Genomic DNA, 26,711 nt, shown 5'->3' on the forward strand with positions numbered 1-26,711 from the left:
AGCCAGCAAGGGGAGGGCCTTCCAGGCAGGGGAGGCAGCAGGCCAGCCCAGGCCCGAGGACAGGAAGCTGCATGGCGCATCCAGGAGCCAGGCCAAGATGCCGGTGTGAGTCAACCCCTTCCTGGTGCTCCACCAAGGCCTGCTGTGCCTCTGGGAGGACTCCTCCCACACATTCAGGATCAGCTCTGTGCCCTGCCCAATGCTGCTGCTGCGGCTCCTTCCCTGCCGACCCCCGCCCCACGTCAGCTCTCAGCCACCCACACTCACCCACACTCAGGCTACCTGCTGACTGCTGCTCACCCTTTCCTGGCTGGATGCCTACAGCTCTTGTCCTTCCAGGCCTGGGTGGCAGCTCTGTGCACTCTTCCTGCTCAGTGTCCATGGGGGCTTGGGCAGCGTTGGGGGTCCACAGCCTCTGCCCACTTCACAGACTAGTTCTCCTGCAGGGACTGTGATAGCTGCTAAGCTGGCTCGATGGCTGGGTTCAGTGGGCTGCTGGTGGGCAACCAGGTCACCACACAAACCTCAGGACCACCTGTCCTCCCACCTGGACCCACCCTGCAGCAGGTCCATGGCGAGCTGGGAGGAGATTCTTGGACCAGCATTGAGAACTCCACGACTGTCCTGCAGATGACTTGCCATGCTTAGAATATGGATAGTGCCCCCCAAAGTCCATCCATAAGGGCTTGGTCCCCAAGGTAGCACTACTGGGACATGCTGTGGACCTTTCAGAGGTGGGGCTTAAGTTGTGGGGGGTGCGCCCTCAAAGGGGACTGTGGGACCTCAGTCTATCCGCTCTCTATTTCCTGGCTGGGGATGTGAGCATTTTGTTACCTCTCCACCAGGAGGGACCACACTCACGAGAGGCCCACACCAATGGGGCCACTAAATTTTGGATTGACACCTCCAAATCTGTAAGCTAAATAAATCTTCATAATTCCACTGTCCAAGGATTTCATTGTAGTACTGTGAAGCTAACTCATGCAACTCCCAGACCAAGTGAGACTTGGAGCAAGACCTGCATCTGGGTATGTAGGCCAACGTCAACTACTGGCCAAAGGTACAGGGCAGGCTGACCTGGGCTGGGACTGACCTAGGGATACAGTTCAAACATGTATCTACCCGAAAAAGAGCCACATGGAGGAAATGAAATCAGTTCCCTGGGGCCCAGGTGGGTGGCCAAGTCAGCATGGCTGTGAATTCTGCCCAGACATCAACCTCATGGAGGTCCTGAGTGACATGGGAAGAAAACATGAAGTCATGGTGGGGAAGGCTGGAGGGTGCCAAAGCCCGGTCACCAGTCAGACCCAGGAGAGGAATCTGGAAGCAGCCGGCCACATGAAGCCGCTCCAGATGACTGGGTCTGAGTCACCAACTTGCATGTACCCGCCGGGGACTTGGGATCAGGCGCAATCACCTCGGCATGAAAGCCACCTGGAAATCATGCTGGACGAACCAAGGCCCACTGTTGCAGATTTCTCAGAGTTGATGATGGGAATTTTTCTTTTTAGAATACCTTTTCACATAAGCTAATCTATTAATGGACTGTCTGATATGAAAGCATCTTTGCATTACAGAGGAAAACTGCTGGTCAGGATTTCTTCTTCTTTATTATTATTATAATAGAATATACTCATAGGTATTAGAGAAGAATGAGGTATCTTATTATTCTGCTTTTTGATGTGCTGTTGAGTTCTTGGCTGATGTTTTCTTTCAGAATTTTACTTCAATACTTATAGGTGAGATTGGTCTGAAGTCAAATGTCTCTCACTGAGGCCTCTAGAAAGTGTGGATGTTCATGTCATCCACAGACTTGGGGAAAACCTTTAAACCCTTTTTAAAAAATCAAAAACCAACCAACCATAGGAAGTGGAATTATATAAATGAATTCAACATACATATATGGCCTAAATTAGAAAAGGCTGTTTTCCTCCACGGTGTCTGATGGCACTTACCATGAGGCCACTCTCAGGCAAAGGCATATGCTGATGGACTTGGTGAGAAGGCTCAGGGGTTTCACGCTGGGCAGCCAGCCCATCTGAACTCGGTGCTGACCTGGAGTCATTGACCACTGTGAGAAAGTGACGTCTGTGCACGGCTCGGCCTGTGGAGCGGGCGGGGAGCCGCAGGCCCTCGTCTGTGCCCTCTCACCTGCAGACTCTCCCTGGCACGCGGCCTTTCCTTTCCTCCCCTGCGTTTGGGCTTGTCCTCTCCCTTTGGCCGGCATGCTGGGGTCTTTCTTCTGACGTTATTTCTGAGTATCAGAGAAGTTTCTGTTTTCCCTGAAAATGTGAACCAATCTGAACTATCAATGTATACCAGCCTGAAAATTGGCATCGTGTAGGTGAAACTGGTGGAACAGGACTTCGGAGCGCACACCATTTCTTCCCTGATTATCATATCAGCTCTGTGCTGGCTGCCTCCTGCAGACCATCCTCAGATCCCAGAGCCTGTCTATTGTCTGGTGGGCCTCTTCAAAGGCCCACTCAGCAAGACAGCTTCCTCCTCCAAAAGCCTGCAGGTGAAACTTCTCTAGTACACTTGGGTGGAGTCCTATATAATGTAAAATGACCATAAAGGTGACACTTCATCACCACTACCACCTTCAAGGGAAGAATCAAGACGAAGGTTCTGCTTGCTCTCAAGGTTGCAGGGGTTACACAAGGGCATGGATCATGGGCGGCTCCTTGGGGTGTGGCTGCCACAGCTGTACCTGGTGTTGGGGGGTGGTCATGAGGCCTTCCTGGAAATTGACTTTAAGGGTGAGGCTGAAAGGGTCAGTGGAAATTGGTCAGGCAGGTAGAGAAGAGTGTGTCAGTCTGGGCGATATGCTGAGACCTGGGGCCTGGAACAATGCCCTTCATAGTTACGGGGTCACTCCCTGAAGTCTTCTTTCCTGATCAGTGGGGACATCTCAAGCCACAGTGGGGTCCTGGCTGGAAAGGGGTGGGGAAGCTTCTCACCTTCATGGAGGAACTTGGCTGGTAGATCCCATTAGAGCCCAGGCTTTCGGCAGTGTGCACGAGTATGTGTGTGTGTGTGTGTGTGTGTGTATGCGCGTGCACATACACAAGTGTGTATGCATGTGTGTGAAGGGCGGTGGTCTGGATCAGCCCCTGCCACCGTCAACACGTGTCTGCTTGCCATCCATCCTGCCAGCCTTCTTGGCCTGCCCTCAGGACACTAGCTCCTGTTCTGAACACACAAGTGAATCAGAGTTTGCCCCCGTTAGGTCCTAGAGAGGTCTCACCTCCTGGAGCAGAGGCCTACACAGATGGAAAAGTCCAGCAGGTCCATAAGGAGGTGGCTTGGCTGCTGTGGGAAAGGGGAGGACCGGGGCGGGGGTGTGTGAGTGGGGCCGAGACGCTAGAAGGGAAGCACGTGGAGGAGCAGGCTGGGATGGAGAAGGAAGCACTTTGTTCTGGCCATGAGTAGTCTGAGATTCCCCCTGCAAGTCCAGCTGGGGTACGGGAGGTCAGGGCTGGAGGGGTCTGGCAGAGACCAGAGCATGTGGTTGGTGTTTGAAGCTAGTGACAGAGAGATGTCCTGGAAAGGTGTTCATGCCAACAGCTCACTGGCTCCAGCCAGGGGACACCCTACCATGTCAGCTTGGGCAGAGAAGTGGATGGGGGTGGGTCCTGAAGGCAGAGGAGAAGCAGCCAGTGAGAGTGTGGTAGAGGAAAACTCAGACCTTGCAAAGCTTGAATTACACCAGGACAGGTTTCCCAGACTCGTACTGGGTAAATGGGGGTGGCAGGTGGACAGAGGGGGGCATTTGGGGCCAGGAATGGCCAATGTAATAGCTCTGAGGCAGGAAAAGGCATGATTAGTCCCAACTCCTTTATTGTAGTGGCACCCCCACCTCCACAGAAAATATTAATTAAGCTTCTCCAGAAATCTTCCCCAAAATTGATTTCAGGACTGTCAGCACAAGAATCTCTACAAAGGAGTTCAATGTAGTCAGACTCCCTATTTCCTGAGGCTCTGTCTTCCTTGGCCACTAGCCTGGAAGAAATCAGCACTCCAGGTGCTAAATGCCCTTTACTAGTTTCCACAAGCATTTATGGACTATCTAACATAAATAACAACATGCATAATAGTTTGTAGAGTGTGTTCACAAATGCAGAGTGTGCTAAGAAAAACATATTTTTTAACTAGGCCTCTGGCCTTGGGCTGGGGCTTCACAGAGATGTTTATGTTTCAAAGATACAGAGAAGAGGTTACTGATTGGGCTCCATGGTAACAGCTGGCAGGGGAGGGAAGAAAGGGGAGAAGTAGCTCTCCCCCTTCTCAGGTGCTGTCCTTGAAGGGTTAACTTGCCCAGAACAGTGAAAGAAAAAGCTGCTTTTATGTGAACTTCTGCAGACTGTGAACTTCTGAGCCCCCCCCCCCTTACACATTGGGTATAACGTTCTGAAACTGCCTGAACTCGCAGTTAGGGGGATTGATGGATTACAGTAAAAGCTTTGTCCTCTGAACCTGGCTATAGCCAAATAAACCTGCTTTCTGTTCTTATTTGGTGTCTTGCCTTGTCTGTCCCCTGCAACATTTTCAGACATTAAAGTGAGATGGAGAAATGGGTCCTGCCTGGCAGAACTCCTCAAGGGAAGCCCAAGTTCACTCCATTGCTAACAAACACGGGCATGCTTCGAAATGTTTGCTGAATGACTAAAAGGCAAACGATGGAAGGGACTATGTAACTTTGGGCACAAGGTGATCTTGCTTCTTGGGTCTCAGTTTCCCTCTGTTAAGCATGCCTGTCTCTCACTCTCAGTTCTACAACCTGGGCTCGGGGTTTGGGGTGAGCACTGGCTGCTGCACTGAGACCCAGTGTCCTTGTGCTGATCCCTCCAGCAGCCTCGCAGGGGGCAGCCCCAAATCCAGGCCAGCCTGCCAGATCCCGCCCTGCCTCCCTTTGTTCCCAGGCCCCGCCCCCTCCAAGTTCCTCTCTTCTCATTGGCTGGAGGGCGGGCCCAGGAGCCGGCCTTGGGGCGGGGCGCTGCGGCGGGCGGGGCTGCGCGCGCGTGCGCAGTGTCCGTGGCCGCATCCCCGCGCCGGCCGCATCCCCGCGCGGAGCCGGCGGAGAGGGGAGCTTGCCGAGACAGAGGGCCCCGCCCCGGCTCCATTGTTGAGGCGCCGCGGCTCTGCCGTCTGCCGCTACGGGCTGCGCTCTCTCGGCCGGCGCCCGGGCGGGAGCAGCGCTGCGAGGCGCGGCCTGAGGTGAGGCGGGCGGCGGGGCCCGCAGGGTGGCGAGCAGGGTGGGGGTCCTGGGCCGTGGCGGGTCCCAGGGGCGCCGCCCTGAACTGCGGGCCGGGGCGGGGCGGGACCGCGCCGGGGACCGACCGGGCCGTGGCGCCGCCGTGCGCCCGGGCATTGTCTCGCCTCAGGGCGGCACCGAGGCCCCGCGCCTGCTGCGACCCGCGCGTGGGGTCCCAGCCGTCCGGCGAGTTGGGCTTGGCCACCGTCCCCGCGTGTCAATGAGGGCTGCCGCGGGCCCGCGCTTGGGGCCCCCTCCCTGCCCTTGGGTCGAGTGGCAGGCTCTCTGGGTTTGTGCCACCGAAGGCACTCGGTGGGCCAGTGCGGGGTCTCCGTGTGTCCTTGAGGGTGACAGCGTGGACCTGCGCCTGGGATCCTTGTCTCTTGTCCCACCGCGGTGTGAGCGGCTCACATCTCAGTGTGTCATTGAGGGTGACAGCGTGGACCTGCGCGTGGAGCCCGGGTCTCCGTGCCCTACCCATGTGTGAGTGGCTCACATCTCAGTGTTTCTTTGAGGGTGACAGCGTGGAACTGCGCGTGGCGACTGGGTTTTCGTGTGTCACTGCGGGTAACAGCGTGGAACTGCGCGTGGGGTCTTGTCTCTGTCCCACTGTGCTGTGAGCGGCTCAGCATTGAGGGTGACAGCGTGGAACTGCGCGTGGGGGCCGAGTCTCCGTGCCCCACAGTGGCACAGTCGATGAGCGACTCTCATCGCAGTGCCATTGAGGATGACAGCGTGGAACTGCTCGTGGGGACCAGGTCTCCGTGTCCTACCTCAGTGTGTCATTGAGGGTGACAGCGTGGACCTGCGCGCGGGGGCTCTGCCCCGTCCGCTGTGACTTGTGGGGCTGTGGTCCCTTTTCGCCACCAGCTGTGTGTTGGGGGCTGTGCACCCGCGGGTGCGCCAGGCTGTGCGGGGGCGGGGGGCGCAGTTGGCCCAGGGCGGACGCGCTGTCGACCGCTCTTTGATTTATTATTTGCAGAGTGAGCAGCTGCGGGAGCGGCAGGCTGAGCTCTCCTACCCTAACCAGTCCCAGGGGAGCGCGGGGTTGTCACCGCCGCTAGGACCCCATCTGGCTGCTGAGTTTCCTGCTCAGCAGGGATGCTTGTTGGTCTGGGAGCTGGCTGTGATTGGAGGGAGCAGAGCCCCTCTGCCCAGCGCTTCTTGATTTCTTCCGTTAGCACTAGGAAGAAGGAGGAAACACACACACACACACACACACACACACACACACACGCACGCACACACTGGAAAGCCAGATTTAACTTTGTAGCTCTCAGCGCCTGGAGAGGGGAGGAAACTCTCCCAAGAATTTGGCGGGCTGGAAAATGCGTTTGAAGCAGGAGAATCCACACCCAGGGAAAGAGGCCAAGGCAGTTACAGTTGGAGGTCAGATTTATGAAGTCAGCGCTAGGATGAGGTTGGGGGAGGGGGAACCTCCCATCTGGGATGGAGGGGAAGACCTGAAGCTGTCCCTAGGTCCTCTGTGTTTCTCAGCCCCTAAGTGGGATCATTTTCCCTTTCATCAAACGTTTGAAAACATCTATTATGTCCCAGGGAGATTCTCTTCCCCAGCAGTGCAAAATCACACAAAACCCCAGTTTCTTTTTACCGACCATTATGGTTGAGGGAAAACAACAGCAGTCACCAGAAATGCTAATGTCCCACCTGAAATTATTTTTCAACAAGAGGTGGTGTCCACATAACTGGTCTACAAGAAAGACAAAGCTGTGCTAATCAGCTAGCTGGCACTACTGTAAGATCCATATTAAGCTTAGGGCTCTACATAATCTGTCAGTTCTGTCCTCACCTGTGCTGCTACCTGCTTGCCCAAATTCCTTTTAGTAGTACCTGATCTCAGAAGCCTTCCCTGCCTGATGTCTTCAGAGACAGTGTGAGTTTGGGCAGTAGGTGGTTAACTGCAGCACAGCTTGAAATATCCTCTGATAGGGAGTCAAGTTTGTGCCCTGAGCAGGGAAGAGGTGTAGCCAGAGAGGTCCTGTTTCTATACCCTGAATCCAGTCTTTCATGTTATTGTAAACCTGCAGATCCTTGGCTCTCCAAAGGGCTGGCTTTAGATTAATTTTTTTTTCTGTTATTTCCTAGTGTCTTGCATAGCACAGAGTACTTGATTGGAATTTATTGAGTCTAATTTTGGGTCTGGAATAAATAAATAAATAAATTTACTGTTTGCTCCTGTAAGACTGCCTCATCTGGGCTTCAGATTCCTCACTTTTGAGGGTCTTAAACCAGATAATTTCTAAGACCCTCAGTTAACCACCTGCTGCCTTAAACCTTTTGCTTTTTTTTTCAACCAAATATAGCAGAGGAAAATTCTCTCAGTGGCAATGGTACAAATGGTAGAGATGTTTGAAAATGTGTTCTAAAGAGAAAGCTCCTTTTTTTCCTTTTAAACAAGATTGTTTGCTTGGTGTATACTATCTAGTGTTAAAGACAAACATCTACAGTGACCCTAAGTAACCTTTTGGTGTTGTGTATTCTTCACAAGTATGTGATACTTGCAACATCTTAATTCTACCCCATTAGTTTTTTTTTTTTTCCTTTATGAAATTGTCAGGGCAGATTTTTCTTCAGGAGCATTTTGTCAATTTTTAATATGAAGTCTGCCAACTTTAGGCTTTTCTGTGTCCCAATTCATAAGAGTTTTTATTTTGGAGAATGTAAAATAAATAGAATTTTGAGACTGTCTCAAGTAGCATCTACTTGATGGCTTTATATAACAGCTTAAAGCATAGTTTAAAATTACAACTTGCAAAAAGTTGTATCATATGTTAAATGACCTATAAGGGAGCTCCAACTCTAAGGAATTTAAGACCTTAAACCCCTTTTCAATTTATCTATTTGGTGAGGGGGAATTTTGGTGTGCTTGAGTTTCTTCAAGCCACATGTCTCTGTAGAAAGGGTACACAATTTTCTTTTCCAGTCTTAGTTATTTGGATGATTACAGGGATTAAAAAGAGATGATAGCTATTTGGTCAAGTAGTGATGCTACTGTATTATGACTTCACATAAATAAGTAGCACTTTTTGCTTTTTTTTTATTTGTGTTGTTTTCTTAATTAAAAAAGATTATTTGTTATATGCTCTAGGGGGTTTGTTTAGTTAGGGAATCTCACTTTAGAAAAACTGGATTGAATATTCTTTATGGTTTAACTGAGACTTAACTAGTTAGTGCTTGTTCTTCACTGAGAATGTTTGTTGTTTGTACCAGGCTTGATTTTTATGTTGATTCAATGAAAAGGGGTCTCCTGGAGGGGATGTGTGGGGGTAGAGGAGATAGATTTTGAGGTGTACGTTTCAGAATTGGCCTAGTGCTCCTGCCCAGGGCTGGGACAGAGAATGTGACTCATCTACCACGGGAGCACTCCTTGGTTTGATACTATTGGTGTGGTGTCTGAGAGGTGGCTGTGGCTGCCAGGAGTGTCTTAAACAATGATGATATGTCCCTTTTTTCAGATTATGGTGATTCTATGAATTATCTTATTTCCTTTAAGGATTTTTTGCCTACAACTAGAAATTCAGAGATTTTTTTTTTCTTAGACTTTAGGTCTCAGTCTTTGTTTTACCCTTCACTCCTGCCTTCCTTGCTTGCCCAATGGTTTTCTCTTTCTTTTTCATTGTCAAGTTCTGATTATGTAGATGTTTTTTACTGCAGGCTGCTCAAAACCTTTTTCAATGCTGACAGGATATAAATAAGAATAGTATATTAAGGATAGCTTACACTTGTTCTTTTGCTCAGGGGAACTCAGAAACTGGCTCTGAAAGGCTTTTTGTTAAGTCCAAGTTCTCCTCTGAACTTCAGTTCTGTCATCCATTAAGGACGTTAGTTGTTAGTAATGCCTGTTCTGCCTAACTCAAGAGATTTTCTGAGGGTCAAATGAAACTATGAATGTACCAGGATTTTCTAAGTTGTAAAATATTGTGTTGACAAAGATTAATAAAAGTATGTCATTAATAATTTAATGCATCCGTGTTTTCTTTAAAACTCCAAATGTTTGATATTCTCTAGAACTTTAGTGTGTGTTAGGCAGCTTCATTTATGGTTTTAATTGGCCAACATTGTTTGATATGCATTCTGGGGCATCCCCAAGTTCATGTTCAGTTACCATTCATCTTTTGTAAACAAAATTATTTGAATGTGCACAATGGAGCCTTTGATAATTTGTCCATCTGTTTACCTCCCCACGAGTCTTCCTTTAATGAAGCAGAGTTTCTTAACATTTTGGTTCCCAGGTGAGCTGTCTTGAGGTTGGGGAAGGCAGAGGCAGTTCGAGGCCAAGGTAGGGAGAGCATTCACCTGTTGGTATGTGGAGCAATAGTGCCAATGAGCTGCCTGGCTCTGGCACCATGGACGGTGTGGGTGACCCTCTTCACCTCAAGCCCCTTCTAGAGCTGTTTGTGACTAGCTTTTTTTGGCCCTCTCCCCTTTGTCTTCATCATCTTTTGCTGAGGGCTTCTGATGCCCTAGACGTCAGCAGCAGGAGGAACACAAAGACAATGAATCTGGCACTGGGCTTACGTTTTCTGTGCAGATATTAAGTTGTACCATGATATGTCACATTGGCAAACATTCTATGGATGCAGGGTCACAGTGACTCCTGGGAAGAGGGGTGCTCCCAGGCAGTGGGAAAAGCAAACCTGGATGTGTCTCAGTGGTTGTGTCTTGGCAAGTGCTGGGAGAGGTTCCTCTGGGTGATTGGGGTCAGGTTGGTGAACACACACCTGCATTTAGTCCCCTTTGTGATGTTGGGAGTTTTTAGAAAGACAGGTATTGGTAGGTATATAAGTTAAAAGAAAGGCTTTTGTAGGTATTCTGAGAAGTTTATAATTCTCCAAATCAGTGTTTGTCAGGACAAATCTGTAACTCTTTGTCTTGGATGGAATATGACCAGCCCTATCTTTTGATTTAAGGAGACTTTTCAATGCCCACATTGTCCCAGACATTCTGTTAGGAATTTATTTTTTTTATAAACATCAGTATCAGTTTTCTGCAGATGCTCTAACAGATGGCCACAAATTTAATGGCTTAAAACAATGCACATATTACCTCACAGTCCTGTAGGTTAGAGGTCTGACCTGGGTCTCACTGGGCAAAAATCAAGGCATCCTCAGACTTTTGTCCTTCTTGGAGTCTCTGGGGAAGGATTGCTTCCAAGCTCACTCAGGTTGTTGGCTGAATGAGTTCCTTGCAGTTGTGGGTCCAGGTCCCTGTTTTCTTGCTGGCTACAAGCTGGAGTCCACCTTTAGCTCCTAGAGGCTTCTTTCTGATCCCTGCATATGACCCCTCAGATCAGAAGCAGCAAGGACTGTGGAATCCTGCTCAAGTTATTGACTCCTCCATTTCATTGCTCTTCTTCTTCCCAGAGAAAATCTTCAGCTTCTAAATGCTGGTGTGTTTAGATGGGGCCACCTAGGATATCCAGGAAAATCTCCCTATCCCATTATGCCATGTAACACGACATAGTCCCAGGTTCCAGGAATTATAGCCCTGATGTCCTCGGGGGGCTGCTGCCTGTCCACCAGAATGAACTGATCCTCTTATTACAGTACCCTGTGCTATTGTTAGCCTTGGTTAACAGATGCTTAAACTATGGCATCAAAATTTTAAGCAAATTGTCAGGAATGTTAAAAGTCTCTTAAAGGACAAACCGATTGGACTTGATGTGGGGCTCTTGGTGGGGTTGACAGTGTGGAGGCCTTTCTGTCAGAAACAGAGCATTCTGGTGTCTTTGGGGCCTTTGAGTGGGCTGCTCTACTTCAGTCATTATGTCATTAGATGTTAGAATAATCCCTCCTCTGGAAGAACCGTGTGGGGACTTGGGGACTGTGCCTGCTCAAGGCAGAAGGCTCTTCCTGGGATTAAAAAGTGCATGATTCCTCGACTCTTTCTAGAATGGACACTGTGGTTCACACTCCTGTGTTTCAGAGCCTTGGATTGTTTTGAGGTGTAAGAGACCAGTAAACAAGGTTTGCACCTTTTTCGAGGCTAGGTGAATCTGGAAGGAATGGGAAGCAGCAACTGATGGGTACCAAGTGTTTTAAGACCAATCATGACCTCATTTGACCATGCAGGGGATTTTGATAATTTTTTTTTCCTGCATAGTAAATTACAATCTCTGCTCTGAGATAAATTTCCTTTAAGAAACCAGAATCTGGGCTGAGGTCTGTTTCAGTGGTAGAGCACTTACCCAGTACACACAAGGCCCTGCTTCCAACCCAGCACTACAAACAAAAATGAAAACCAAAAGCAAAACAAGAAACTGGAATCTACAATCCTAAGGTATTTAACCTGGCCTTCAGAAATTTATACAATCCTGTGTAAAAGTTTGTGTTCACGTGCCTATGTGTGTTTACTAGGAGAAGATTTATAGCTTTCTCTACATTTTCAAAGTGGTTGGATTCCAAAAAATTTAAAAATCCACTACATGGTATAATATTCTTATTGGTCAAGTATCAGATTCTGTGTACACATTAAAAACCCATTTTTAATAAAGTTGTACAGGCGCATGGTTTTAAGGGTCGAAAGTTCTCCAAGGCTTAGAACAAAAACATACCAGTTACCTGCCCTACCCTTCAGCCTTCTGTACCCAATCTGAGCCCCAGAGGCCATCACTCAGCATTTTAACTCTTCCTTCTCCAGAGTGTGTGTATGAAGCATCCTGTTATAGGAGGAGAGGGTTTAGGGCTTTTATCTTGTCCTCTGCTCCTGCTACCTACTTCTTTGTCCCCCAGGATAATTGTGTGATATTGTCAAAGAGTAAGAAATATACATTTGGTCTTTGTCCTGGTTCCTGGCCTAGAGCTCCTGAAGTGCTTTGTGATTTCTGAGTGACAGGGGTGATAGGAACATCTTTCCTTATAAATTTGGTCTTAGTATCCAATTCCTAACAAAAGAACTTCTAAGCCCTTGGAATCACTGGAGTGATAAGGGTGTGTTTTATATAATAATGAGATGACTGGTGGCAGGCCGACCCTAGACGTCTTCAGGCTGGGGACTGGCTGCCAGAAAGACCAAGGCATGATTAGAGGGTTAGACATTTCAACCCCCGGCCAGCTCAGGGGAGGGTGCAGTGGCTAGAGGCGGATGGATTTAACTTGCCAGCCCACATCAAGAAGCCCCCCTGGAGAACTAGCGGTACACTCAGGAGGCACAGTGCTCATGTCAGCTTGTGCCCTGTCCTCTGGGCTCTTTCCCCTGGCTGCTCCTGAGTTGTGTCCTTCATAATAAATTGGTGATTATGAAGTGTTTCCCTGAGCTCTATGGGCTGTTTTAGCAAAATCTCAAGCCCAAGGAGGGGTTGTGGGAAGCCGGGATGGGTAGCTGGTTGGTCAGAAGGATGAGAAGCCTGGGCAAGCTGCTGATTTCTGCAGTGGGGCAGACTCCCTGGTGGACCCAGACCTTCACCTGAGGGATCTGACGCTGATGAAGATCGATTTGAGTCATAGGACAACCAGCTGGTCACTCAGTGGGTTGGTGTAGGAAAACCCACACAACTGGTGTTGGAAGAGTTTTGTGGGTCAAAGTAGATTGCAGTAATTATTTAAAAATTTTTGATTAAATAAACATTCAGCAGCACTTACTGTGATTACATAAATATTATTTATGGGTAAGATAGACTATTTTAAAAATATTTAATTTTTAGTTATAGGTAAGCATAATATCTTTATTTTTTAATTTTTATGTGATGATAAGAATGAAACCCAGTGCCTCACGCATGCTAGGCAAGCACTGTACCTATGAGCCACAACCCCAGCCCTGAGATAGTCTATTTTGGTCACATTTCTTTCATAGTTCTTTCTTTTTTCTTGAGTTAACAATTGCCCCATTCTGTTTGTTTGCTGTCTTGTTTTGTCTTTGTTTGGATCCATCACTCATTCACCTCACTCCCAGGAATGCAGATCTCTTCCTGTGTGTCATGTGCATTGGGACATCTCTCCATTCCATCCTCCCTGGGCCTTTTCTTCTTCCTGCTCTGGCTGGGTCTGCAGTCCATTTGTCCCCCCTGTGGTCTTTCCTGTCCGTCTCCCTGAAGATTCATTTCACCTCTTTTCTGGGTTGAATTCCTTCTTTTAAAAAAAGCTCTCCCTTACTTTGGTTGAGCATATTTACCTGATAACTTCCTGTTTTGGATCTTCTGTAACGTTTAATGTTTTCCTTTCTCATTTAGCTGATAGCTTGGCTGAGTATAGAACTCTGGTTCAGAAATGATTTTCCTGTGGAAATTTGGGGGCTCTGCTCAGTTGACCTCCAGCTTCCGCTGTGATGGTCCCTCCGTGTGTCAGGACGATTCCTTTGCACTCAACCTGCGCTGTTCTCTGTGCAGTCCCTTGTGTTCCTGGTGTTTGGAAGCCTCTTGACAGTCACACCACGATGTGAGCAGTTTTCATTCATTGTTGGGAACTTGGACCCTTCCCTCTGCAGGAGCCCCTCCTGTGTTCTCAGCACCAGTTCTCCCAGGAGCCTTCTGTCCCAGAGCGCTGGGAGTTATGCCCCAAGGGTAATGCCCCGAGGGTAGTGCCCCAGGAAAGCCCCCAGACTCCACATTCTTTTGTTTTCCTTTCAGGAGATTTCCCAACTTTTGCTCTGGTCCTGTTTTGACATATTTTCTTTTTAGTTGTTGTTAAATTGCAGATGGACACTATACTTTTATTTTATTCCTTATTTTTTTGTGGTGCTGAACCTGGTGCCTGGTGCGTGTTAGGCCAGCACTCCACCATGAGCCGCAGCCCCAGCTCAGCCCTGTTAGGACAATTTTGTTGGTATATTTTAAGTGTTAAGAAATCCTTTGTAGTATCTGAAAATACATATAAAATATGTGTGTGTATACGTGCCCTTTCTTGTTTCAGACTTTGTTAGCTATTTTGTTTATTTTTTAATTTGTAAATAAGATTATATGCATTTATGATGGGCAGCGTGCTAACCCTGCCTGCCCTGTGGTGTGGTTACAGCAAGCAGGTAGCTGTGCTCCTCCCTCCCATCTGTACTCCTGTCCACTGCTGTGTCCTGCAGCTCCGGGCTCCCTCGTCATCTGCACATTCTGGAGGAAAGGCCTTCTCTTTGGTGACTCTTTGGCTGGCCTGTTGAATACAGGCATTTAACAGGATTTCACAACACTGCCACAGTTTGAAGGAAATGCCCTTTCCCCTCCATTGTCTATTTTCTAACGTGGAAAGCATGCCTACCCTGCGGAGCTTGGAGCTATTAGAACACAGGCCTGTGCATCCTCGAGCTCCTCCCTTGAAACACTTTTGCCCACCTAGGGCCACAATGTAGCCCACTTTTGCCCTCCACTTGTGTCTGCGAGGTTGTCCAGCTGCCCACTGGGCTCTCTGGTGGCTGTGCCACATGAGGTGTGGACTTCTTTGTTTCCTTGTTCTTGACCCACACATTTTAGTGACTGGTGTACAGTGTTGCTGGGTAGCGCTTCTGGAGGGGAGACAGGTGGCACTGGGACCCATCCCCGCCAGGGTCCTTTTTTCATTATAAAAATTGTGAAGCAGGTAATGCGAGATGGCAGTGATATTCTTGTCATAGATTACAGAATGGCACATAAAGTGATCTTTCGCTGTGGTGGGCACATCTAGATTGGGGCAGAAGTCTATCATGGAGATTTCGTCAGAGGACCTTTAGAGAAATGGCTTTTCGGGTCTGGACATGGTGCCCCCTAGGGGTGTGTGATGAATGAACAGTGATTCACCGATGACCAGTGGAAAGAGGATAGTCCTGAAAATAGTTTTGGAGTCATCAGTTTTGCACGACACTCGAAACCTCTAAGGCTTTCCCAAATTTTGAAGACATCCTGATCCCTACTGATTTAAAGTCCCTGATGTGGGCACACATGTGAAGAGGACAATTAGGATGAATCTTGAGGACATGTGGTACAGTGTTTTCTTTTTTAATCCCCCCTTTTCCTACTTAATTCAAATCATGTGCCCTGGGAGGTCAGAGCTCACTTGAGGTTTTTCTCTGGAGGGTTCTTTGGGTTTTGCTGTTCTGAAGAGCAGCCCTCCAGGCAGCAGAGATGTGCTGAGTCTCTAGGCTGAAGGAGGCCCTAAGTCCTTGGTGCCACATGGAGGCCTTTTGGAGCCCCTGCCACCCTTACCTCCTCCCTGCCATCTCCACTGTGTTGAGTGCCTCCTCCAGGCACTCTGGCAAGCACTTCCATTTATTATTGCTTTTAACCAACCTTTCTTTCCTTCTTTCTTTCTTTTTTTCTTTTTTCTTTTCTTCTCTTTTCTCTTCTTTCTTCCAGGGATGGAACCAGGGGCACTTTCCCACTGAGCCACATCCCCAGCCCTTTCAAATGTTTTGTTTAGAGCAGGGTCTCTCTGAGTTGCTTAGGTGCTTAGGGCCTTGCTTTTGCTGAGGCTGGGTTTGAACTCCTGATCCTCCTGCCTCATCCTCCTGAGCCACTGGGATTACAGGCTTGTATCACTGCACCTGGTGCTTTTAATATTTTCAGCAACACTATTGGGTACATATGTCCTGTTTTTGCAGGTAACAGCATGAGATTGTTTCATTGAACCACTTGCCCAGATCACAGAGTATGTGCTAATCACTCTCCACAGCCACTGCTTTTAGCTCACAGGCTACATGGCCTCTTTTTCTGTGGCTTTTCAGTGTCTCTAGACCCTGACACTTGATGACCAATGCACATGAGAACCATTGTCTCCGAGCTGTCCTTGGCCCCACTGAGACGGGCCTGCAGCTTTTGGTGGGCAGTCTGTCTCTGAAGCCCTTGGCAGGTCTTAAGTGTCTGTGTTCTCCTCCTGCTCCTTTGTGTGTCATCCAGCAGTCACGAGTGTCTCCTTCCTGTGGAAGATAGGTCATACTCCTGCCCAGGTGGGGCTTCAGAGTGCGGAATGGACAGTAGATGTGATGGTGTGGTCAGAGCAGTGGGAGCAAGTGCTTGGGGGCTTCAGCGGGAGTGTGGGGCCAGGGAGGGAGGGGTGTGGCGTGTTGGAGCCGGGTGAGGAGGAACTGGATTCCAGAGAGCTGAGAGCTGAGGCTGTCTTAGACCTGGGAGACCAGGGGCCAGTCTCACTTGATGGCCTTTCCTGGCTTCCCTCCATTCTCTGTGCAGGCCAATAGGCTATCAACACAGAAAGCAGTTGCCTAGACATTGTCCCTGCCCTTTGATGACCATTTGTTGCTGCTATTTAGCACCTGGGCCTGGGCCTCCCACCTGGTTGGACATCAGTCAGCATGGTGCCCAGGAGTGATTGCTCCTGTCCCTAGAGGCTCTAGCTCTACGTTCATTTGGAGAGGACAAAGAAAGCTGCTGGGCAGGGTGTGGAAGACATTGGGCCTGAGAAGATGAGCAGTGCACTGAATGTGGCCTGAGAGGGGTGGCCCGACAGGACAAGCCTTGCTGCTGCCCACTCCCCCTTCTTCCCCTGAGAGGGAACCAACTTTTGCAACTCTGTGGGAGGCATTGCTGGAACCTCTGCCATGGCCAGCTGACCGTTATTCCCAGGGCCTTTGGAGTGTGGCTAGATGCGATGGCAGAAGCAGGGCAGGTTAGACATGGGTGGGCATGCTGGCTCTCCAACCAGTTTTCACCAGAGAGTGATTGTGGACAAGTCCTCCAGCATTTTCTAAGCCTCTTGCTGTATGAGAGGGAAGCCCTGTGCCCACTGCAGGAGGAGAAGCAATGGAAGAAGGCGAAGCTGGAGTCCTGGAGTGTGTTGGGCACCAGTGAGCACTGGGCACTGCTAAGCATTGTGATCCTCCTATCTCAGCCTCCCTAGGCTAGGATTACAGGTGTGGCCATGGCTCTGGGCATAAGGTGGGATTCATTACTGTCAGAAGAGTGAGATCTGGACTGCTTATTTACAACCAGAAACCCACTTCATATTAGCACTTCTCGAATCGTGGGTCACGGAGAGCTTCTGGCGCCTTGTTGGATGGCGCTGGTGGCAGTTTAACTTCGGCTGTGGGGGCAGGTGGAGAGATGTCTTGCTGTCATGTGAGAAGTGTGGCAGTGAAGCCCAGCGGGGTATGAGGTCCAGCTCTGTCTGGACAGTGTTGTGGGTGGTAAGGAAGCATTGGCACTAAAAGCATCCTTTCTGTCTCACAGGGAGGGACTGGAGCTGTATCCTGCATAGCAGGACCACTTAAAATAACTCAGAGCACTAGATTGTAGGAGGATTTTGCTTTCTATAACTTTACCTTCCCAGAACAAGTCCATCACGATCTGAGGATTTTTTAGTTAGAAACCACATCATCTCGTTGGCTGTTTGAGGCAAATTTTTATGCATATTTGGCTTAAAATTGTCAGTTGATACAGAAATATATAAATAGGACAATAAGCTGAAATTTGTACCCTCCCATTGGCCATTGTTGATAGTTACATAATAATTCCAGACATTTTTTGTGCATTGGAAATGTGGTGTGAGAGTCTGGACATATTTAATAGTGGCTAACAGTTATTTATTCACTTAACACGTATTTATTGAACTCCTATGTACAAGTTCCATTCTAAATGCTTTATGGGTGACAACTCATTGGATTTTTACAGCAGCCCTACCATTGTCACCACACTACAGTTAGAAACTCGAGGCCCAGAGCCAGGCACCTTCTAGCATCTCCCAGCCAGTTGGTATCTAGTAGGGCAGAGACCTGGGCCATCTGGCTTGGGAGCGCTTGACATTTATTACGTTTGTCTGCTGAAAGCTTGCCACCAACAGGTGTGTGTTTGCTCTGTGACCAAGCCATGTATATAAGGTGTCTTTACCCCTTTAGGCCTAAACCTGAACTTTGGAATCGTTCTAAACCCTGGCTGGGTCCCTGAGGGCTGAACACAGGGACCTTTCAGACCTGCCCGAGGCCCTAATCTCTGACTTGAATGCTGAGCAGTGAGGTCTGGCTTAGCTGCCACTGCCTTCTCCTCGGTGGACTGCTTGAGAAACTCAGGTTCCCTGGAGGCCAGTGCAGGCAGTCTCTAACCTGACCAGGCCAGGTGTGGGTCCACACCTGCTGAGCAACATTCTCATCACCAGCCCAGATGTTCCTGGAGAGGTTTTGTGGGCAGGGTGGGGCAAAGTGTCCTTTGTAATATACTGCTGATAACAACGTCTGTTTCATTTTGAAGAGGACAGGCCCATCCAAATCTGCTAAGATGGAAGTGTGGGCAGTTGAGGAAAACTTCTTAATTATGGATCATACAGTGTGAGGGTTAGAGGCCACCCACACCTACATAGGAAAAGCAAAACAAATACTGATGTGGGTACTATGTGTAAGTGTGGGCCCTCACATTTGGTATGAGTTCAAGATGCCCGGGGGTTCCTTGGCCTTTCTCTGAAATCTCCAGTGTTCCTTTCTAAGACACGGGCAGCCCGAGAAGGGACCCACAGCTGTTGGGCACCTGGCATTTGTCAGCTATTGTACCTGAGGTGTTCCATTTGATACAGTCTTTCAGGGAATGTGTTATTAAGATGAAGACAGCGGCTTAAGGAAGTTGACAAAGTTGTTCACCATGGCGTCCTTATAAGGGGAAATTGAGATACTGGGTGAGCCACGGGTTTGATTGCAAAGCTCCAGATCTTTCTGCAGTGCTTGGATTCTTCCCTGACTGCGGGGGAGTGGCTGCCTTCTCTAGACTTGGACTCTGCCATGCGGGGCTTCTGAATTATACAGATTGACCATGTGGAGAGAAGCCCCTCATTTTCTTTGTGGAAATAAACAGAGATAACTCACTCGAGCAAGGCAAGTGCTGGCCACTGAGTCACCATAGCTGGCAGATGCCCTGCAGTGGGGGCGAGCAGCCGCAGTGGAGAGGGAGGCTCCAGCTGGGTCTGGAGGCTGTCAGCCTGGAGGCTGGGGCTCTGGGAAGGAGCCTGCTCCTGGGTGGCTGGTGAGGGGCGTATCTGGGCTCCTCTGCCTGCTCTAGAATTGGAAGCAAGGGCAAATGGTAGGGTGGCTGTGGGCTCGTCATCGGGCTGTGCCATCTCGGACGACTGCTGCAGAGCTGTCCTTGGACCCCGGGTTGTCCCTCGAGATGGCGCCTGCCCTCCTCTGAGTGTGCTCTGTCAGGTTGGCCTCCTGGCTGTGCCGTAGCCAAGGGATGGATTCTAGCAGGGCGCAGGCCGTGGTCCCACCTGTTTCCATGTGTGGCCTGGCTCTGCCTGTGTCCTCAGTCTCTCATCTTTCTTTTGTCAGTAAAATACAAGATGAGAAATTGGCTGTGTTGGGGGTTTCTAGATGTCTGTGTGTCCTGGAAGAAGTCTGTCACGTTTAAATTTAATCAGAATGGTTGTTAAGATTGGTCATTAACCTTGAGGGTTTAAAATAGGAAGCCCACCAGCTTCCCCTGGGCCTCACGGTGCCCTCTGCCCACTCTTAGAGTCTGTGCTCATCCACAGATGCTCCCTTGGGTGTTCCTCTGACTCCCTGTGCATCTCATCTTTTATGCATTTTGTTGTTTGTCAACCTAGGTATTTCCAGAACCAGTCAAGCAGTTTATTTTTGTGACCTGTGTTGGTACGAAGGTATCTGTGGGCCGGGTCACTTGGAAGGGATCCTAGAGATCCCCTGGGCCAGCCCACAGATCCCTACTGGGTTATTGTTGGACTCTGCTCAGAGACACCGCAAGCTCTTTTGGTGGCGAAGTCAGAAATAAAGTGCTGCGCTCTCTGTCACAGTGCATTGCAGGACAAGTTAAGTGTGTGGCTTGACGTGCAGTGTTTTTATGACTGGCTTTCATTCATCTCTGCTTCTGACTTGTTATTATGGAAATTTTTGAATTGGCCTTTATGTGTCATCAGAGATATACAGCATTAATGTGTTCACTTATACAGTACTTTTTTTTTAAATTCTTTCCATTGCTGTTTTCAGCATGATCAGCAGGACTTTGCTGTGGGCTGTCTTGTGCTCCCCAGATGCATGTGTAGGGCCCTGGCGCCCAGCGTGAGGGTGCTAGGAGATGGCCTGGGGAGGTGCTGGTGCCCTGGTGCCCAGCATGAGGGTGCTAGGAGATGGCCTGGGGAGGTGCTGGGGTCAGGCGAGGGCTGGCAAGGTGGGGGATGGGATTAGTTCCTCACAAGAAGAGCTGCTACAGAGCTTCGTCCCTGTTATGTGGAGTCAGAGTGAAAGGCAGGGGGGCCTTCCTAGAGTGAACTGCTGGCTCCTTGGTCTCACACATCCCACTTCCAGCCAGGAGAGATGCATTTCTCTTGTTTAAACTGCCCAGTTCTTTTTTGTCACAGCAGGCTGAGCAGACCAATGTAGACAGGGCTCTAGAATATTGGCGATGCTGTCCAATATGGTGGTGCCTTCCTGTGAGGACTGAAACGCCCTTGCTTCTTCCCCAGGTGGCCTCCTGTCTACATTAAGTAGCCTCCTGCTTCCTGTTGCCCTCTCTGTCTGGCTGTCTTACGTTATCTGGATTGATTGTGCTTTTGGCGTTCTGCATCTGTTTGCTGTCTTCGTGATTGTTATTGAGACGAAGCTCAGGGATTCAGCTTGGCATTCAGGGCTTTTGATCAGGGTACAGTCTTTAAGTTAGGGTTCCATTTTTTCGGTGACCGTCATCAGCTTTCTGCTCTGGCCAGTGGCTGGAACCCTTTCCTGCAGCCCTGTCTAGGGGCTTTGTCCTCTCGCGCCTCTTGGTCTTTGCAGGTACTGGCTCCTCTTGGAACCCTGTGGCCACTCTTGCCTCTTGTCCTTGCAGGACTTGAGGCACTCCTGCTCAGGATCCCTTCTCTGATACCCAGACTGCAGCTACTGTCAGCCTTAGACCTCTGATAGTCTGTAACTTTCCTTTATTTAATGAGCACAGCAGTCCCGTGTTTTAGGTGGGAGTAGTTCCCCAGTTTTTCCAGCTATCAGTCCTTTATTCTGAATCTAAGCAGCAGAATGACAGCCACAGGCCCTAGCATGTCAAGAGCCCATCCTGGTCCCAGCACTGCTCCCTAAACAGCGCTGTTTAAGCATTTATGGCTTTGTTTTAAAACAGTTGTTGGTGTAACCTGCAGGCTGTGCCCTTCTAGCTCTGTTGATCCGTGTCAGGATTGCTCCCACCTCGGGGTCACAGCAGTGCTGTTGTCCATGATTCTTGTGTATTTGCATGAATGTGCTCCTTGGGTGGCTCCCTGAGGCCTGCTGGGTGGGGGCGTGCACCTGTCAGATGGCACCTTGTGCTGCAGTTCCCTCAGGGAGCACCAGTGCATTGTCACCGTCAGTGTGTAAGTCTGCCTGTCTTCTATATCTTTGACAACATGGCAACACGTTCCATTCTTTGTCAGTATTATGCATAGGTTAAACAAACAAACAAACACCTCTTCACTCTCATTTTAAAGAACTGGAAACCAAAGCTAAGAGAGATTAGATAATTGCCTGGTCTCATAGTAAGCTAAGGACTGGTTAAGCTAGGACCTGAATTTAGTGTTCTAATTTCAAGATTTGCTTTATTTGGAGACAAGATGTTATAAAACACACATTGCCCTTAATGAGTTAGTAATTATATACTGTTCTGCCCCTCTAATGGAGAGTCCAAGCCTTCTATCTAGAAGGGAATTTTAATATTTAGAGAATTATTTATTAATTACAGAACTGAAAATGTAGTGCATTTAAAAAGTCCATGCATATTTTTCTGATTTTTAACCTCAAACTACCTAAGTTGTTTTAGACTTCTCAATCCTTTTGACGTGGAGGTTTATTCTTGGGGAGAAGTGCAGACCACTTGTCTGTTGGGAATTGTTGTCATCTTGCTGAGAGAAAGGTAGGTAGCCTGGTTAGTAACTTTTAATTGGCTAAAGTCTTTTGTGCTCAGTGCATTTTCTACATGGCTGTCAAGATTATTTTGGGAAGAAAGTACAGGGTTTAGTCATCCTCCAAGAAGGGTGATCCCAAATTTGGATAATTGGAAACCAAATTACAAATTTGATCCAGAAAGATTGTGCATAGTAACTAGGTATTGTCACACTTTTCAAATACATAAATTGAATGATACAATTCATATACTCTTTGAATAGTACAGTTTGTGTGTGTGTGTGTGTGTGTGTAAGTGTAAGTGTGTAAATGTACATTTATGATCTAGGAATCAAGTAACACTATTTTAAGATAGCATTTTTGAAAAATTCAAAATCTCTCTCATTCTAAAAACATGGAAATTTTACCCCTTGTGCTTAAGTATGCTCACACTTACTTGATGGTCCTATATTTTACTGGGGTCTGTTTTGAATTGTGATCAGTCTCGGATCTCTGTGCAGGCAATTGCTGTGTCATTGGGTCACTGGTAGCCAGTGTGAACCCCTGCACCCATATCCAGATTCCCTTTCTGGTGAATGGCCCTAATGTCTCACTGGGCATTACTCTTTTCCCAGTGACATGAGAGTGGGACTCTGGGCCAAGCAGCTCCAAGGGAAATTGTATTCCTCTTCTGTGGCAGGGCATGTACTCAAGGCAAGCAAGACATTTCAATGAAGTTTTTATGGGCTGAGTACCAGCATTCTCCTGGGAGTTGGGAGGCCTGCTTTTGGTTCAGGCCATAACTAATACATTACTGAAGATGGGTCCCCCCTTACCCTGTTCCTGCCTTGATAAACACAGTGGCGGGGGACATGTTTCCAAGGTCCCTCCTATGTGGCTTTCCCTGTCCCAGGAAGCCCTCTCTGCAGCCCTGGGTCCATCCTATTACCATGTGCTCAGGGTTCACTTTGCTCAGTGACTGTCGTTTTCTGTAAGTACCTATTGAATGTGTTCAGTGTGTCAGGTGCCATCCCAGGAACTTTCCCGAGAGCACACTGGGGATGGTGGCACTGGGGGAAGTCACGGTACTGAGCCCTGTTTGTGAGAGGGGACCTTGTAGGAAGATGGTGCCCTGAGAGGAGGCTTCTCGAGGAGCCTGGTAGCTTGTGTTCCCTGGAGGCAGGGTCTTGGTCTATTCTCATATGAGCCATCTTCCAGATACTTGGTTTTTATTTTTACCATTATTCCAAACTGCTTCAGTGAAGGTGGAGGGCTCCTGCCCCTGCAGTCCTCCTGCCTCCTGTGGGAGGGGGGTCCCCTGGCCTGGAGTGGGCCATAAGCAGCTGCTTGGGTATCTCACTAGGTGGGTTCCGTGCTTGTTGGGTCAGATCAGGCTGTTTGCATGGGAGGAAGCCATGAGACTCTTTGTGGGTTTTGCTGAGGGCCCAGGAGTTGGAGCCGGGGTGGAGTTTGTCATGGAGATACATGCTGAAGGGCAGCGAGAAAGTTTTCCAGATGTGGAGATAAATGACAGTGTAGTGGGATCCGTGTGTGCAGTTGTCCTTCTTAGCCATGGGTAGTTCTTCAGCAGGTGGCGAGGGTCTGCACACGGAGGCACTGTGTCCCTGCCACATGTTGTCCTGCTGTTTCTGCAGGTTTCATCTGGTTGTCTCCCATGCAGAAGGCATGGCATCAGTTTTGGCCACCAAGTGTTTATCGCAGCCGGTGCCTCCTACGTGGGTCACTTTGTGCTGTGGTTCCTCTGGGGGGTCGTAGCTCTCCTGCCCACACTGCACTGCCCCTTTCCAGGTGTGGCTGACTTCTGTACCTTCAGAGAGCTTCCCCTGGGTGGCTGTGCAGTGCACCATGCCCCTGGGGTAGGGTGACCCCAGGTAGGTTGTAACCGCTTCTGGGCAGGAGTCCTGAGCCACAGCTCCCCTCACCCTCCTCTCCTCCTCTTGTCCCCTCTTCCTCCTTCCCCTACTTTAGAAAACATTTCTTACTAAATAGTGAGTATTTTCATTCTTTCTTTTGCTATTCATTGCTGATTTCATGTGGGGTAAGCCTGGGAAAGTGAGAAAGAAGGTTTTACTTAGTTTTGATCACAGAACTAGCCGCTCTAAGTCGTCAGTCCTCAAGGCCACCCTGGGCTGAAGACCACTCTAGGTCACAGTGGACCAAACCCCCGTGGCTGACTCAGAGGGCTTCTGGTTCCCACACGGCCTTAGCTTCTGAAGGTGGGGTGCTGAACTTGGGCTGGGGGGCTATGAGGGTAGCCAGCCTTTCCCACCTTCAACAGTGACCCTGAGCCCTCCTTCAGTGAATGGGACATGCCTGGCTCTGCAGCTTGTGTTTTATGAAGTGGACTCTAGGTTCACAGGTTGGTTATCCCCACAGCGCTTACGACCGTTACATTGTATGACCATAGTGGGAAAGGAAACCCTAACTAATAGCCGCATGCTGACTATTTTTCTTACTGTACAGTTTTAGTGGCTGTGCAGGCTTGTAATACCATGTAAAAGATATGTGACATCATGGTTTAAGGTGAGAATACATTTGTTTTTCAAACTTTTGATCTGTGCATTTTACATGGTCCAGCATATGCTGGAATTAAAGTCTCATAGAACAGTACTTATCGTTGGAATGGGAGGTGAATAGTGTGTTTTTCATTCCATGAAGAAACATTGGTTGCCCAGACAGATGGACATCCACAGATAAAAATAAAAACATAAAAAATAAAAGAAGTACTTTGACCTCATCCTCACACTTTATACAAATTATCAAAATGAGTGAATCACATACATGTGAAACACAGAACCGAAAAACAAACAAACAGAAACCAGAAACTCTTGGAGATTTAGGGCTTACTTATTTAGGGCATACTTTACCCAAAGCATGGTACATAAAAGGAAAAACAGATAAATTTGACTTCACCAAAATTAAGAACTTTTGTTCTGCCAGAGACTCTGTTAAGAGGATACAAGGCAAGCTAAGTCTAGAAGAATATATTTGCAAATCAGAAATCTATTAAGGAACTACTATCTATAATATGTAAAGAACTCCCCCAGTTCACAGAGGACAAACACCCAGTCAGCGAGTGCATAACAGTGGATGTGCATATGAAAAAGTGTATGTGGAAAATGAGTATTTTATTCCTAAGGTGTTAAGTGCGCACATGAAAAATGCCCGGCATAGGTAGCTGTCGGGGGACATGCAGATTAAAGTGGCTGAAATTAAGAGTAGTGGCAAGACTAAATGCTGCTGTGGCTGCTGGGAACTGGACAGTGGGGTGGGAAAGCAACAGCCACTCTGGAAGACAGACCAACAGTTTCTTAATGAACTAAACAGGCAGTTACCACATGACCTAGCCATTGCCCTTGAGGGCATTTGTCCCAGAGAAATGAAGACATGTTCACTCAAAACCCTGACCATGTATGTACAGGGTAGCTTTGTTCATAGGAGCCCCTAACTGGAAGCTTCCCGATGTCCTGAAGTGGGTGAATGTGAAGCAACCGAGGTCCACGCCCAGTGGCAGCTGCCCAGCCTGGTGAATGGACTGGAATTCATCTGTCCTTAAGGCCAGGTGCCACGTCTTTCTCTCACCGGTGTCTGGTTGGACTTGGTTTTACTTTTCCTACAAATGCGTCCTCTGTCTGCTCCCTGGGGACAGCCCCTTGTTGGCTCTGTGGCCTATCGCCTGAGGCGTGTCAAGGAACCCTCTGTACTCGTTCTCCTGGGGGCGCGGGAGCCTGCTTTCAAGATGACAAATGCGAGTGCGTGCGCTGCGACAGTTGTCCAGACGTCATGTCTGCTCTCAGGAGCTCCTCTTGACTCACCTTTAGGAAGCTGCACTTCAGGGAAAAACAGTCTGCATTTCTGGGGTCAGGTCAGAGCCCTGCAGGGCCACGTAGTGTGGTGGCAGAGGTGTCGGTTCTCAGGTCACAAGACCTCCTGTCCTGGCTCTAATACCAGCTGGATGTCCTTAGGATAGTCACTTCATTTCTGTGAGTTTTGGTTTCATTCTCTAAAAAAATTGGGCTATCACATGTAACTATAACACACCCATAAAAAAACTATCTTAAAATTACAAATAAATAAATGGGGGCCTTGCTGTCCATGGAGCATCGCCTACGGCAGAAGTGGAGTATGCACAGTGTTTCTGGAAATCTGAACAGGCACATGTGGCATCTTGCCGATGACCCCTTGCTGTGCATGTGGCACTGGTGAGGCCTAGCCCATGGCCACACCTTGGTGCTGAGCCACACTGTGCAGACAGCATAGCCGGGGGAGGAGGTGGTCTGCCTCTGCTGGGTGGCTGCCTCTGGGCTGAGGGGCTGGAGTGCTGTTGGTTGCACTGAAGAAGCTGCCCTCTGGGGAGGGTCAGAGGGTGGCCAGCGGGGAGTCACTTCTTGGTAACCTGCCAAAGTCCCTCTTAGCTGTCTGCTCACAGAAGTGACCAGCATGACAAGGGGAGACAGAGACCAGTGGGCTGTGCTAGTCCAGTACTTTTATGGACTTGGTTTTGTTCAAAACAGCCAGCGATGAGCTGCCAGTGGTCGAAAGCCTTCTGGGGAACAATGGGCCAGCGAAGGAACTGTAGCCCTCTGCTCGGCCTGCACCCTTCCCACTCTGAGCGCGTCCCCCCCATCACCTCGGCCTTGGTGATTTCACCCATACTTGCTCATCTAGAGCGAAGGGCTCAGTGACGAGCTGAGAGATGGCGTCAGGAGATTTGTGGAAGCCA

The 26,711-nt window shown here is 48.9% G+C and overlaps 1 protein-coding gene across 4 annotated transcripts in view; it reads left to right on the top strand.

Moving 5' to 3' along the window:
• Window positions 1–5,023: 5,023 nt before the first annotated feature.
• Afap1 (actin filament associated protein 1) overlaps window positions 5,024–26,711 on the top strand; it is a 130,344-nt gene continuing 108,656 nt past the window's right edge. For 3 of the 4 annotated variants that reach the window (XM_040292705.2, XM_021722125.3, XM_078020967.1), the window contains exon 1: window positions 5,024–5,220. The gene's annotated coding sequence lies outside the window, so the exon portion shown is untranslated. The remainder of the gene's footprint in view (window positions 5,221–26,711) is intronic. The other variant, XM_013355898.4, reaches the window with a different exon arrangement.

Source organism: Ictidomys tridecemlineatus, chromosome 9 (assembly GCF_052094955.1).
Source record: "Ictidomys tridecemlineatus isolate mIctTri1 chromosome 9, mIctTri1.hap1, whole genome shotgun sequence".
NCBI classification, from domain to species: domain Eukaryota; kingdom Metazoa; phylum Chordata; class Mammalia; order Rodentia; family Sciuridae; genus Ictidomys; species Ictidomys tridecemlineatus.